Here is a 15,169-nt window from a genome sequence, read left to right as displayed (position 1 = left end):
TTTTGCACCTCTCTGACCCACTCTTTTGCCACATAAATTATATTTGGTCAACAATGGTAAATCAGGATCATCTCCCCTTGTCGAGGTTCTTAACCTTAATCACATCTGAAAAGCCTCTTTTCCTGTGTAAGGAATCTATGTTCATAGGTTCTGGGGATTAAGACAGAAACATCATTGAGGGAGAGGCATATAATTCTGCCTAACATATTGCTTTATACAATGAAGCTATTTAATTAAATAAATTGTACCCTTTGTATGAAGCATCAATTTGCATACCTCACTTAGAGACCTTTTTGTCTTCAGACCGGAAAGCACATGACTGATTCAGATAAGAAAAACTCTGGAGCCAGCATTTGTTTCCCAAATCTTGCCTACCTTCGTACATGCCTCTTAACTGTTCGTCTTTGAAATTATTATAAAGCTTTGTCTTGGATAAGACCTCTAATTTGTCAGAGTCTGATTTCTCAATTTCATTATTTTTGTTAGTTGAGATCCCAGAGAGCAGAATTGCCTTTGAGACCCACCTATCACAATGACTAATATGTGTTTTGGTCAGAAAAAGAAGAGCATGAAAAAATATAAGAATTTGAAGCCAGATTGAGTGCCTACACATCTTTGGGAACAAGTGACAAAATCTTAAATAAATTGTGAGAGACAACTCTTGCAAATTGAATTTGGAGGAAATAGCCTACAAAATGTATTATATATAAGTATTCATTTTTTGCATATGATTGTAATGTTTTTATATGTTCATATTTAAAAATCCAAGGAACACATAATACTAAAAATGATCAAAAATTTTAAAAATTATATCAAATCCCATCATTCTGTAATCATACTTTTATTTAACACATTTGCAGAGTTAGAAAGGTAGGTAAGTGGTAGGTAGAAAGAAATTACCTAGAACAAAGCTGGATAAAACTATGCATCTTTTTAAAAGCATACTTTTAATGTAATAATATTATTATAATTGTTTCATGTAATAGGAAAAAAATAGATCAAACAAAAGCAATAACTAATCTTCAGAAGAATGTATCCCAGTTGTAAGAAATGTTTGTTCCTATAATATTCCTTAGGTATGTCTTGATACTCTATTGCAAGAATAAACATATTATTGCATAATTAATCAATGGATACAGTGACCACTACTATCAGTTTCAATTCAACATCTCTATTCCTGAGTTATTCTACTCTATTAAATAAATTCATTATTTGGTAATGAGTTCCCCGTTTTTTAAGAACAAATCATGGAATAATATAGTCATTCCTTATTGATTGTTTTAGCGCATATGATATTTTTGAACAATAAGCTAAGGAAGAAAAAATTATCCTCTAACTAATAATTGCTATATCTACTACTTTGAGCATCTTTTTTTCCTCTCTTTTATCTTTTCAGAAAAACACTTCCAAATCACGTTTCTTTCGAAGTTAACTTATTCATAAGATTTTATATGCAAATCTAATTAGTCATTTCCGCAACAATTCCTGTGACATTATAATTTAATTTTTTACTATGTCATCAGATTAAATTAACTTTAAATTTGGTATTTACATATGCATTTTAAAAGCTTATATGTTTCTGTAATCAGTACTCTTAAGTCTGATGTTTCATTAATGATTATTCTCTGCCACTTTTCTCAATTATATTATGTCCCAATAAAATAAAATCTTAATACGGCCACCTTTCATATCTAAACTTTGCACTATAGCAAATTTGGAGGAAATGAATAACTACATAATACTATGGTTTCAAATTTTCAAATTAAAATGTAGAAAAAGATTACTTCATTGTATTTATTACAAGTAAATAACTACTATAGTAGCACCAACCACTTTGAAAAATAAGACTAGCTAAAAGGTTAACTTTGAGTATCAGATTTGGAGAGGAAGATATTTAACTTTTTATCATGACATGAAAAATATTACATAGCGTACACTTTTATTTATAAATTTTATCTCAAATAGTTAATAGAGTAGATTTTTTAAAGTGTCAAATGTTTTCAGGTTTAAACATATAGAAGAACATGGTAAAACCTTGAAAAAAAGTGTTGCAAATATTTATTGATCTGGCAGTTAGAAATTGGAGACACATAGAAAAGAAATTTGTATCATTTATTGGAAAGAATAAAATGTCATCCAAAATGACTTAAGATTTTCATTAATAATTTAAATTGTTTTAAAAGCATTTTAATCTAGATAAAATGTTATTTCTCTCAGTAACATAGTGATTGAAAATTCTTTAGAATATATGTAAACTGTTGAAATAATTTTCAAATATTTTAAAGTTAACATCTACATTTTACATTGGAATTTTCAGGGTTTAAACATCCCTTACATTTTTCTACTTGCGTATGCCTATTACATAATTCTCATTTAAACTTTGTATTCTTTTGCTGAAAATAAAATGTATGGATTTGATACTCTTTGATATGGAACAAAACAAATTTAAAGAAAACACTTTAACACAATTGTCTAAATGAAGAAGATACCACCAAAAATCTTAAGCCTTGATAAATTGTTTCTCTGAATATTAACATAATGATTGCAGAAATCTTGGTATTAAAATATTATATACGAATATATTTTTATTATAAAATATTATTAAAATATTGAATGTATTATTTCTATTTTATATAAAAGTAACTCTGCTTCTTATACTAAAGATTTAATAAGTGGGTCAGGCATGGTGGCTTACGTCTGTAATCCCAGCACTTTGGGAGGCTGAGGCAGGTGGATCATGAGGTCAAGAGATGGAGACCATCCTGGCCAACATGGTGAAACCCTGTCTCTACTAAAAATACAAAAATTAGCTGGGAGTGGTGGCACGTGCCTGTAGTCCCAGCTACTCAGGAGGCTGAGGCAGGAGAATTGCTTGAACCTCGGAGGCGGAGATTGCAGTGAGCCGAGTTTGCGTCACTGCACTTCAGTCTGGTGACAGAGCGAGACAATGTCTCAAAAAAAAAAAAATCTAATAAGTGATTTCATAAAAAGATATATTTTTTCTAACCCGTGATAATTTTCCAACAAGATCATAATCATTTGAAGCATTCTTATTTGGGCCTTAGAAATATAGCCAATTATATGTATTTAAAATATTATGTTCATTTTCTGGTGTTGCATGTAAGGAGCTTGGACGTCGTCACTCTCATCCTCACAATAATTAAAACAGTGAACAAACTGAAAATCAACAACTCGTCTTAGATGCATTAGAGAGTTTAGGTCAGAGGGCTAACCACTTCCCTCCATGTTGACGAGACAGGCTAATAAAGGGAAAACTAGCTTACTGGATCATAAATTTAGGAGTAAAAAAGCCTATTGCTGAAGGTACTGCTAGGGTAGACAAAATTAAACTGCATCTTAAAATAAAACTTAAAGCAGATTTCAGAGAGAGAAAAATTATAATGAATAAAGAGATATATTACGTAATAAGTGAATCAATTCCCTAAGAAGATACAATTCTTAATGTGTATGCCCCTGACCACAGAGCGTCAAAATACATGAGAAAAACAGAACTGTAAAGAGTAATAGATGAATCTGCAATTATCGTTGAAATCTTTAATATACCTCTATCATTAACTGATTATCTATCGGGAAAATCATCAGTAAGGACATAGTTGAGCTGAAAAGCACCATTAATCAACAGGATCTCATTGACATTTGTAGACCACTTCATCCAATAACAGCAAAATACACATTTTTCTCAATCTCACATAGAACATTTACTGAAATACACCACATTATGGACCACAAAACATATGTTAACCAATATAAAAAGTAAGAATTATACCAAGCATGATTTATACTACAAAGAAATTAAATTAGAGGAATGAATAATAGAAAAATAGCTGAAAAATTCCAAAATATTTAGAAATTGACTAACACACTTCTAAACAACATATGGGTCAAAGAAGAAGTCTTAAAATAAACTAAAACATATTTTAAACTAAGTAAAAATGATAATATAAATTATCAATATTTGTGCAATGCAGCAAAACAGTGGTTAGACGAATATTTATAACATTGTAACATTGAATATATATTAGAGAAAAAAATATTTAAAATAAATAATCTAAGTTTCCAACTTAGATTATAATGAATAAGGAGTTCACAAAAGTTGCATATTCTCCTTGTTTTATTACTGTACTGAAATAATATAAAAATATACTATTAAACTAGAATACCATAATTATATTATATTAGAGCATTATAATATAATATTCCATTTTTTTCTTATATCCCCAGAAAGAGTATTGTTTTGTCCAGACCTTAATTTTGAGAATTCTGTAAAATTATCTTTTTAATGTATCAGTTTATGTACCTCTTTTCCACAAATTTTATAACATTATTTCATGTTTTGGTTTGCTATAGACTGGTGATTTTAATTATATTTAATTATTTCAATAATAATTTTTATTGCCTCCAAAAAAGTTTGCATATTTAAACTTGACTTTTATCTTATCCTCAGCTCCTTCTTAAAAAATCACAAAAAGTATTTCAGAAAGCATTTTAATTGACTGTCATTTGTTAAATATTGTTAAAATTTTTGAAATTATTAGAAAACACATATTTTTCATAACTAAAGATAAGGTACCTACTTACATCTACATACCCCAATATTTCTAATTAAAATAATACAGAATAAGAAGAAAAACACTACATTAAAACTATACCATAAGCATCTATTGAAGACATACACCGAGAAGTGCAAAACAACTGTAATTTCTTAAAAATTAAAATACCAACTTCTCAATTAAAATTGGCATACAATCAAAAGATTTGTCACATAAGTTGGTATATTTCAAAATGCAATTAAAATTTCAAAATTAAATATTGTTAAGTATTTGTGTACACTTAATTTGTTCATATCCTCCCATACTTTCTATTTGTTTGTTTTAATAAACTTAATCATTAGAGCAGTTTTAAGTTCACAGCAATATTGTCGGGAAATTACAGAGAATTCTCATGTACCCCCTGTCCCCACTATGTACAACCACCCCACTATCCATGTCCCACACAAGAGTGGAACATTTATTACAACTGACGAACCTACATTGTTACACCATTCTTACCCAAAGTCCATGGTTTACATTGGTGTTCACTTTTGGTACCGTGTATTCTATGGGTCTTGACAAATGTATAATGGCATGCATTAACCATTGTGGTATCTACCCATGGGAATATTATAGCAGAATAATTTCACCGCCCTAAAAATCTTCTGTGCTATGCCTATTCATCCCTCACAGCTCCCAACCCCTAGCAACCACTAATCTTTTTGTTATCGCCATAGTTTTGCTTTCTTCGATAAGTAATTTAGTTGGAAATACATAGTATGTAGCCTTTTCAGATTTACGTCTTTCATTTAATTATATGCATTTAAGTTTCCTCCATGTCTTTTTATGGTTTGATAACTCATTTCTTTTTAGTGCTGAATAATATTCCATTGCTTGGATGTACTGCAGTTTATGTATCCATTCACCTATTGAAGGACATCTTGGTTGATTTAAAATTTTGTCAGTTGTGAATAGGGCTGCTGTAAACATTTGTGTGCAGGTTTTTGTGATGACATAATTTTCACCTCTTTTGGGTAAATACTAACAAGAGTGATTTTGGCATCATATGATATCCTATGCTTTTTGGAATATAAATCTCAACATCTCCATGTTTTGGGTGAGAGGCACAGGACAGCCAAAGACAGACTTGGGAGCTGCCTACAAACATGACACTAGTTCCTCAACACCTGCGGCAGTGGCTCTCCACCCTTGCAGAAAAAGTATTAATAGCTGCACTTTGTCAGCCACATGACCCTACAAGGCTGGGGTTCCCAGCACAGCTCTGGCCTCCTGGAGCAGGAAAGGTCCAGCCACCATTCCTTAGCTGACTCTGCTGGGACAGATGGAGGTTGGGGTGCTGTTATCTGAGGATTTATGGGTGCTGTTTTTAAGGTCCGCTGCCCGCCCGAACTCCAACTACTGCCTCCGCAATTAGCCCAGGAGTTGAACATGTAACCCAGCTCAGGACTTTTCCCAGAATGTTGTAATCATGGCCTTTCCTCTGTCCCAAGTTGTAGGGGTCTGAGTCTGGAGGCTGGGACCCCAGGCCCTGTGCTTTAAGGGAGGAGGATGACTCATCAAAGAGGAAGAAAAGGAAAGGCAGTCATCTTCAATGTCATCTCCATACCAGCGCATCTTGTCCTTTGGATCTATGTGCCAATAAAGACATCTTTTGTGCTTGAAAAAAATGAATTATTTTCTTGAATTCTAACTCAAAATCTATAAAAGGTAAAATTATTGGTGTTCTATGAAGTAATTTATTGATAATTTTCCATTGCTCCTGAAGAAGTAAATATATATATATATATATTTCTGCTTCCATAATTCTTAATTTATATGAACATTATTAAATTATGGTGTTATCTTCCAGAAACTTTGTATTTTTGTTTTTATTAAAATAGCAAATACTGTGAAGCAAAACCTATGTATTTTACTTTTTAACTAAGTTTACCAAAAGCATCTCTATTTTCACTTTCAGTTGAATGTGCTTTGAAAAGCTTTGCTTTTTTCCCAAAGATTAGGTAAAAAACTCAAACTCTAATTTAAGAGTTGAACCTCAGTGTCTTTCTGTTTGAAGCATCTGTTGATATAAAATTAACTATATATAAATTAACTTTAATTAACTGGTAAGTTCTGCTGTTAATTGAATTAAAACTGTAAAAGCCTGTGTCACATTTCCTTCATGCATAAGGAAATTTGCAATTGAAAATTTTTAAAAGTAATTTAGAGTAACAGCTATTTGATCAATGAAAACTGAAGTTCAAAGGGTTCTATATAAATGCACTTTCTGCAGCTGCATCGATTAATGTATCATCTTTGGAAACATTTAAATAGCTAAAACATCTACTTACTCTTCAAGTAGATGTGGATATTTCTTTGGAAATTTTTTGCTTTCTGATTGTCATGTGATCACTGATATCAAATGTCCTCCATGTTTGTTGCCATAAAAACTCAACAAATATTCTGGCATGGTGTATGCTCAACAATTTGTTACTTTTTTTTCCTTTAAATATCAGCTTCATTTATTTACACTCATTCCCACTAAAAGAGTTATAAAAAGAAAAAGTCACACAATAAAATCAGTTATTGCAGATTTTCACTATTTGGTAAAACCAACCACAACAAAATATATGATCTGGAGTAGGATTCCACAGTCTCTATTTTGTTTAGATTTTCTTAGAGTCAACGTATAGGTTCCCACCTTTCCTACTGAATCCCAATTAATTGACTACCTTGAATCTCCACTTACATACATTTCAGGCCATAGCACTGCCAAAGCGTGGTTAGCTGGTACACCAGGTGACTGGCATAGGCTGCAGCATTATCCCACCACCATCAGATATCTAAAGAAGTTGTTGGATGCTCTACCTACTCCCCTTCATAGGCCTCGGCATACTAGCCTTGTAAGGGAAGTGTTAGTCACACTGACTTAGAAAAGGACAGACTGAATAAGAAAATTAACACTTTTCATATTAAAATGTCTTCAAGTGAAACTTCTATTCACTTCATATACATTTTACACATTACAAGACTCCTCAAAAATGAAAGATGCCAGAATTACAAACTGTAGGCCAACAAAATCATCCCTGGTTTGTTTTACTGCATGAAATTAATATTGATACTCCGCTGCATATTTTAAAATGTGCTACAAATTGTAAATGAGGCTGGATGTAAGTATACCAATTGTAAACCAGAACAATACTAGGCAAATCAGGTAATACAATCACCTTCGATGGGCGTGTGTATACGTGTGCTTTCCTCCAATTCAAGACTGTTCAAATTGCCTGTACCACACAGATTGGACAAGCCACTCACTCTAAGTCCTCTACAGCAGTGATTCTCTACTTAATGCAATTCTGCCCTGTAGGCAACAATTGTCAATATCTGGAGACTTGATTCTCAGCACTAGCGGATTGTTACTGGCATCAAGTGGGTAGAGACCAAGTTTGCTTCTAAATTTCATGCAATAAACAGGATAGTTCCCCAAAACAAAGTATAATCTTGTCCAATATGTCAATAGTGCTGAGACTGAGAAACTTCACTTCAAATAGATAACAACAGCCTTCTGTATCTAATTTTTCGATTCAAAACGGAACCTAAAATTTTTGAAATTTTGAACTTTCAGAAAATAAAATCACTTCCCCAAACAATGTTCACTATAAAATATAGATATAAGAAAATCACAGAAATATTGAATAATATTTGCATTATTATTATTGTATTTCAACTCTAGTTTCCCACGCACCTAGGTCTCTCAGTGAGAACTGGTCCATCTAAAATTTCAAAAAATTAAAAAAATAAATTTGTTTAAAGCATTTGGACTTTGTAAGTATATAATGAAGATAAAGAAAATAGCCTAGGACAGATAGCAAGATGTTATAAATTTAAAATACCTTTCGAAGAACTCGCTTTTAAAAATTACCTCATTAATCCTCACACTATGCCTACAGGGTAGACGATAATAATTATTGCATCTGTTTTACAGATGAGCAAACTTGGTCACACAGAGGTTAATTACTTACACAAGTTTAATTTGAGAGTCGATTATCGGACCAGGAATGACATGCCAATCTTATAACTCCATATTACAAAACTATAGATTTTTACTCTATAACAGGTCTAGTCTAAATACTGTATTTTTTTCATTATTACATTAGTAATTAAACTTGACTGTGTATCCTAGAACTAATATGATACCCTAATTTAGTATTTTACTTACTGATCAATTAAATTTATTTTATTGAATGGGAATTAGATACAGAGTATTTTAGAAAGTGCTATTAGATGATCTTTAGATTAATGATTAGAGGAAGGATCTAGCAGCTCAGGACGGAATTCTTCTCCAAATTCACCTTGCCTTCTTCAAAGGAAAAGTCTTCATATTCACCAAGGTAGTCCTACATGTAATTTTCATAGATTCAAATCTCTGAAAAGGTTAATGGGTGGAATTTATTTTCCTGCTTCTGCATAAGCATAGATATTTGATATATAGTTCTGATTTTTATAATATTTATTATTAATAAATTTCATCTCTTTATAAGTGGAAGTTTAAATAGGAAAATATTGTCTGTCCGATATTGAACACATGGAAGTAATCTATACTTAGGATAACATCTCACACTGAAGAAGTGTATAATACATGCTAATTATTATTGTTATGATTACTACTCCCTAGACCAGGAATAGGGATGAAAATTTATTGAGTTAAATTCTGGCTACTAAATTTGCAGCCTCCTCCTGCCACTATCAAAGTGGAATAACTACCCAAGTTATTTCCAGTTGCTTTTGACCCTGATGATCAGATTTTCATTAGCATATTCATAGGAATATTAAACTCATATTGATCCTTTACTTCTAAAAATGTGTTTACAGAAAGTAAAATTTAAATTATCTAATTAAACTATACAATCAAAATTAATCTAGTTTTTCACAGATTTATGATTTTAAAATAAAGCCAAATGAAGCAAAAGCAATTTTACCACTTCTTTTACTTATTTATTTATTTATTTATTTATTTATTTATTTATTTATTTTTGAGACAGGTTCTAACTCTGCCACTCAGGCTGGAGAGTAGTGGAATGATCATCGCTCACTACAGGCTTGACCTCCCTTGTTCAAATGATCCTCCCACCTCAGCCTCCCAAGTATCTGGGACCAGAAGTGTCTGCCATCGTGTTTGGCTAATTTTTGTTTTTTAAATATTTTTGTATAGATTGTATCTCACTATATTGCCCAGGTTGGTCTCAAATTCCTGGCCTCAAGTGATCTGCCTACCTCTGCCTCCCAAAGATCTGGGATTACAGGTGTGAGCCTGTAATTACCACTTCTTTTAAATGATTGACTTAGACATACAGCTTATGTCCTGTTACTATTTCCAAGTAAACCAATCTATCAAAGAAGGCAGAATAGTATATTGGTTACATTTTTAGGTCTTAGAGAAGACTAAAATAACCAACTAAGTATCATAGTAGCTTTTTGACCTTGAACAATATTTTAACCTATCCTTTTTTATCTGTAAAACAGGGATTATGACAACAATATTAATCACCTCACAGAGTTGTTGTGAGAATTAATTGAATCAATCTATCATAATAAACTTAAAATTATGCTTAGCATGAAGTAAACAATCAAGAAATATAAACTAATATAATTTTAGAAAAATGATATTTTCTAATACAAAATACCAGTTTAATTAGTTAAAGTGTCTTACTGTTTCTTCCCCTCCATTGGCATCTTTATGCCATGCAGAGCAGACTTGTTTAAAAGAAAATTAATATTATGGCTATATTGTTTTAGTTTGTTCAATATAATTAGGGAAGAATATTCAATAAAAGGAAGACTGTAATAAGAAACTAGATAGGGTGTCAATAAATTATTCCAGGTGTGAAAAATAAGAAATTAAGATGAGATAATAAAATATTAGTAGCTTAAAAATAGCTTCCAGAGGCAAAGTTCCAGAATGCAAGTATTGCCTCTTTTGGTTTGATCCCTAAAGGTGAAAGCAAATGCCTCCTTGGGACTCAATCTGGAGGGATAATTTCTTTCCTCTCAAATGTGTGGGGTTTTTTTGTGGTTGGAAAAAAACAATATGATAGAAGGTTTTGATAGTAAAGACAGCTTCCTGCTATTTTTATAGAACCATCACTTTTTCTGCTCACTGCTTTGCTAATATGTTTGCAATAACAAATCCCCCAAGAAGTCAGTGTTTGAAACAGCATTTTAATTTAGGCACTTCCCTTGCAAACTATTATGAATACATGTGGCTCACTCAGATTTAACTGTTTAATGAATTCCCCCAAAATGTTAAAGATGCAAACATAAAAAATTTAAAAATAAATAAGTACATGTTCTGCTCCAGTTTGGATGTGAAAATTTGCAAGAGATTGTGTTCACATTAAAAAACTAACAATCTAAGTATGCCATAAAATTATAGTTTCCTTTAAAATGATGACAGGTTTGAGGACTCAAAGAAACCTAGGTGGAATAAATTCCAGAAAATGAAAAGCTCTTCATATGAGCTTTCATGGGGGAACTTCTACCTATGGTGGAACTATGGGTAGAAGACACAAGGCCTCTGTGACAAAGGAAGATGAAAGCAGCTGAACTTTTCAGAAAAATTCAGTATCTGTTCTTGGGCTGGTGTGACAGATCAAAATTCCAAAGAGCCTCAGGCACAAAGTGAATCCAAAGCTCCACTTACCTGCCACATGTTTTCATAGGCATTTATTAAATGTTCAGTTGTAATACACCAAAAGCTGAGAATGGAGGAGAGTTGAGGTGGTCACTCTGTGTTGAAGAGACTCCATCCATCAAGTGTGTAAACTAAAAATAAAATCCGAGTCACCTCCCTCCCACTGACTGAATGGACCATCTTGTGGGCAATGGAACCCCAGTAAAACCTTAAAACTGAGTTCTTGGCTATGACAGGATGGGAGGTCAGATACACCTCATTATACACGCCCCCTCCCCTCACCTTTATGGTTTAGATACAATTGATCAGCACTACTGTTAAAAAAGAGATCATAAGACTGACAGAACAGACTCTTCGTGGCAACATCAAATTATAAACAGGACCTAAGTCCATGCCAGGCAAGGGTTAAGTCCTGCACCCCTACACTTAAAGAATGACTATGTTCTACCATCATGTTTTTCTTTTTCTCTAGCAGCTAAACAAGCACTGGCCTGGAGATAAGCAATATTAAAACAATTACATCCAGCTCACAGACACTAACCGAATCCCTGTTCTACTGGCCATAACTACAGCTTTCATTGGACAAGACACTGATTTCAGTTACTTTCTTCTGATAAAAAGACCACCACCGACCATGGCTCTGGCCTGTTTAGAGAGACTGTGCACTTGTGGGCCTTTGTGCCCTGAAAATACCTTTTGATGTATAGGTCCTGAATGTAATACATTTAAATGTTAAGTCTCCACCCCAAAGTGAACATGGGTCATACATTACATGCTTGTTTGTTCAATACACAAGCATCATGACCACCTTCATGAATACTCCTAGACCTTCCTGTAACCTGTTGAATATTTATGTTTGGCCAATCTGTCTAGCATAAAGCTCCTACCCCAACACCTCCTCCTTCAAAGTGCCTGTCTCTGGTCTCTGCTGGAGGCTGTGCTTCTCCACCTGTGAGATAGCCAACTTGCAGGATATAACCCTTTATAAGAAATAAAGTCTCCTCTTCTTTTCCAAATTGATAAATTGTGGGGCTTTACTTTGTTTAAGTTAACAAGTGCAATGTACCTATTAGAATGCATCTGGACAGAGCAGGAGAGCTGAGAAAAATCAAGAAGAGAAACTCTAGGTTGTCAGGGAAAAAAATTATTGAGGGTGAGGCAACAGTGCTGAAAGAAGGCATTCTAGGAGCTCACAGGCCCCTCTTCTCCCACATTCAAGGGATCTGAAGAGATTTCAAACAGGTGGATTTTCAAACATTAATGAGGCTACGCTGTGACTCCAAAGCCTGGCAAATATTCTGAGGTGTAGGAAGAAATCTCCCACCATTCTGCAGACAGATAGTTTGGCTAAGTTCAAGCAGATAGCATCAGTGCTCAGCTTCCCAGGCTGGTAAAGGGAACGTTTTGATTTTACCATCGAAATGTCCAAAGCCAGAGAAAAGACCCCTGTTTTTGTTTAGGATGTAAAAACCTGCAAAGAATTTTGCTCTCAACCTAATAATGTATAAAGCAAAACCAGATAAAATATACAATTATACATTTGCTCGATTCCCTACATTAGAGAACTAGAATTGTAAGGTAATTGTCATGGAGCTGGAGTTATACTGTTATCGTGAAAGAAGTTCAATTATCCTAAGAAAGGTCCTCAACTGTTTCCTTCCTTCCTTCCTTCCTTCCTTCCTTCCTTCCTTCCTTCCTTCTTCCTCCCTTCCCTTCCCTTCCCTTCCCCTCCCCTCCCCCTCCCCCTCCCCTTCCCTCCCCTTCCCCTCCCCTTCCCTCCCCTTCCCCTCCCCTTCCCTCCCCCTTCCCTCCCCTTCCCCTCCCCTTCCCTTCCCTTTCTCTTTTTCTTTCTTTCTTCTTACTTGGTCCTTTTATTCTTTGCATCAAAAATTGTTCCTATTTGCAGATCCAGAAACCTCATGCTTGGAGAACTGTATCTACAAAAGCAAGCATGATAAATAGCAATCCCAAATTAGTGGTTCCAGACATGCAGTGCTGACACCTAGCGCTCAGGGTAGAAAAGTAAAGGGGCACTGAGTCACATGACGGCTCTCAGAAGTGTTTCAGTTACTGTTAGGAGGACAGATGGGGCTGTTTAAAGGTGTCAAAGGTCAAACGTCCTTGTGACAAACGAAGAACTCCTGGCTGGACTGACACATCCGACTGAGGGTGGGAGCTTCTGAGTGGCAGCTGGCCCTCCCTTTATTTCAGTGACCAGTCGTAGCACCTCCTGCTGGCATCCCACGTTATTGCCTATGGCCTGGGCGAGCACATCTTTGCCACCACCTTTGGGGTCTTTGAAGCCTGACACTTGTTGCATCCCCTCGCTGGTTTTTAAGTTCCAGTTGGCTGCATTTCGGGGTAATTGACACAAGCATGTGATCTCTTCAGGCTCATTGTCCCCTTGAAGAGCATGGTAAACTTTTGAGGGAAATCAGTCTGGAAAAGCAAGCTTCAAGGTTCCATTCATGTCTTTGGCCGAAGCACTGCTCTCCATCTCCACGATGAGGAGGGACTGGGTGGGATTGCTGCCAATGAGCTGCTTTGCTTCTCCATCCCTCTCGTTTTGGAAGTATGCTTTGCTAGCCCTATCCAGGTCATTCATGATTTCCTTCAGGAATTTGAGTCTCTCGTAATTCCTCCTTCCTGACACTGAGCGATAACTTCGACTTTTTACCATGTGATTTTCAGCATTTGCACCAAGCCTACATTTATTTTTTATTATTTTCCCTGTTAACGCTGAGCTTTGCCCCTCTTCTGCCATCGACCCTGTGCTACCATCTTTTTGTTCTGCTCATTATATGTGAAAGATTTCTCAAAATACAAACTGTATTTGAGCTTCAAGTCATAAGAGTGGTATTTTAAGAACATGCCTGTGAATGGTAGGTCAGTTAGGGAGGGAAAAGGAACAAAGATATAAAATTGGGTTTGTTCCAGGACCCGGAACAGTGCTCTAGAGAAAAAGAGGATATAAATATTTTTGAGCAAACTTTTTCAAAAAACTAGCACAGATATCCACTGTTATTTCATTTATAATATAGATTATAGACATTAGAGCAGTTGATAGAATGATTTGATACATATTTTCCATATTCTGTAAATGAATGATTGTTCTATTTTTGCATAGCAGAATATTTTAAATTTTAATTTCTACCATCATATACAACTCAATATTTGAAAATGATCTTTTAAGATCTGAGAAACACATATTTTTATTGTTTAATATATTTCTAAGTTATGTATGTTATGAGAGCATAGTTTTTGAAGTTACATAAGCTTTTAATTTTTAGTACCTATTTAGCATAAAGAGAAAGACTAATGAACTCCATAGAGCACTTTTGTGTTCAGATTATTTCACGCATACTGTCATTTGATAAAGATGAAGGACATCTGCATGTGTTACTCATTGTGTATCATAATATCTTAAAACCAAGCATGGTAAAACGAACTTTTATTATCTCACACGTTTCAGACAGAAGTCCAGTGATCCAGAAGTGGCTCAGCTCTGTGGTTCTGGCTTAGGGTCTCTCAACAACAGTCAAGCTTTCAGCTGGGGTTGCAGTTATTTGAAGACTTCACTAGGACTGGACGAGCAACTTCCAAGATGGTTCACTCTCATGGCTTTTGGGAGAACAGGAGGCCTCAGTTTTTCACTGGCTGTTGGCAAAAGACCTTATTTCCTTGCCACACTGTTCTCTCCACAGGTTGCCTGAACGTGTTTATGACATGGTGGTTGGCATTCTCCACAGCCAGTGATCCAAGAAAGCAAGCAGAGAGAGACCAATGCCTTTCATGGCCTAGCCATAGAAATGACCTATAAATATTTCTACCATAATCTATTGGTCACACAGATCAAACCTGATACAGAATGGGAGCAAACTACCGGGGTATATACAACAAGAGGCAGGTATCATTGGGAACCATCTTG

The 15,169-nt window shown here is 34.5% G+C and overlaps 1 long non-coding RNA gene across 1 annotated transcript in view; it reads right to left on the bottom strand.

The window, feature by feature from the left end:
• Window positions 1-14,898, bottom strand: part of LOC129532951 (uncharacterized) — an 82,656-nt gene extending 67,758 nt beyond the window's left edge. The window contains exon 1 of the long non-coding RNA XR_008678927.2: window positions 14,707-14,898. This is a non-coding gene — a long non-coding RNA (uncharacterized lncRNA). The remainder of the gene's footprint in view (window positions 1-14,706) is intronic.
• Window positions 14,899-15,169: the final 271 nt, after the last annotated feature.

Source organism: Gorilla gorilla, chromosome 3, assembly GCF_029281585.2.
Source record: "Gorilla gorilla gorilla isolate KB3781 chromosome 3, NHGRI_mGorGor1-v2.1_pri, whole genome shotgun sequence".
NCBI lineage: Eukaryota > Metazoa > Chordata > Mammalia > Primates > Hominidae > Gorilla > Gorilla gorilla.
This window is presented reverse-complemented; position numbering and strand designations above follow the sequence as displayed.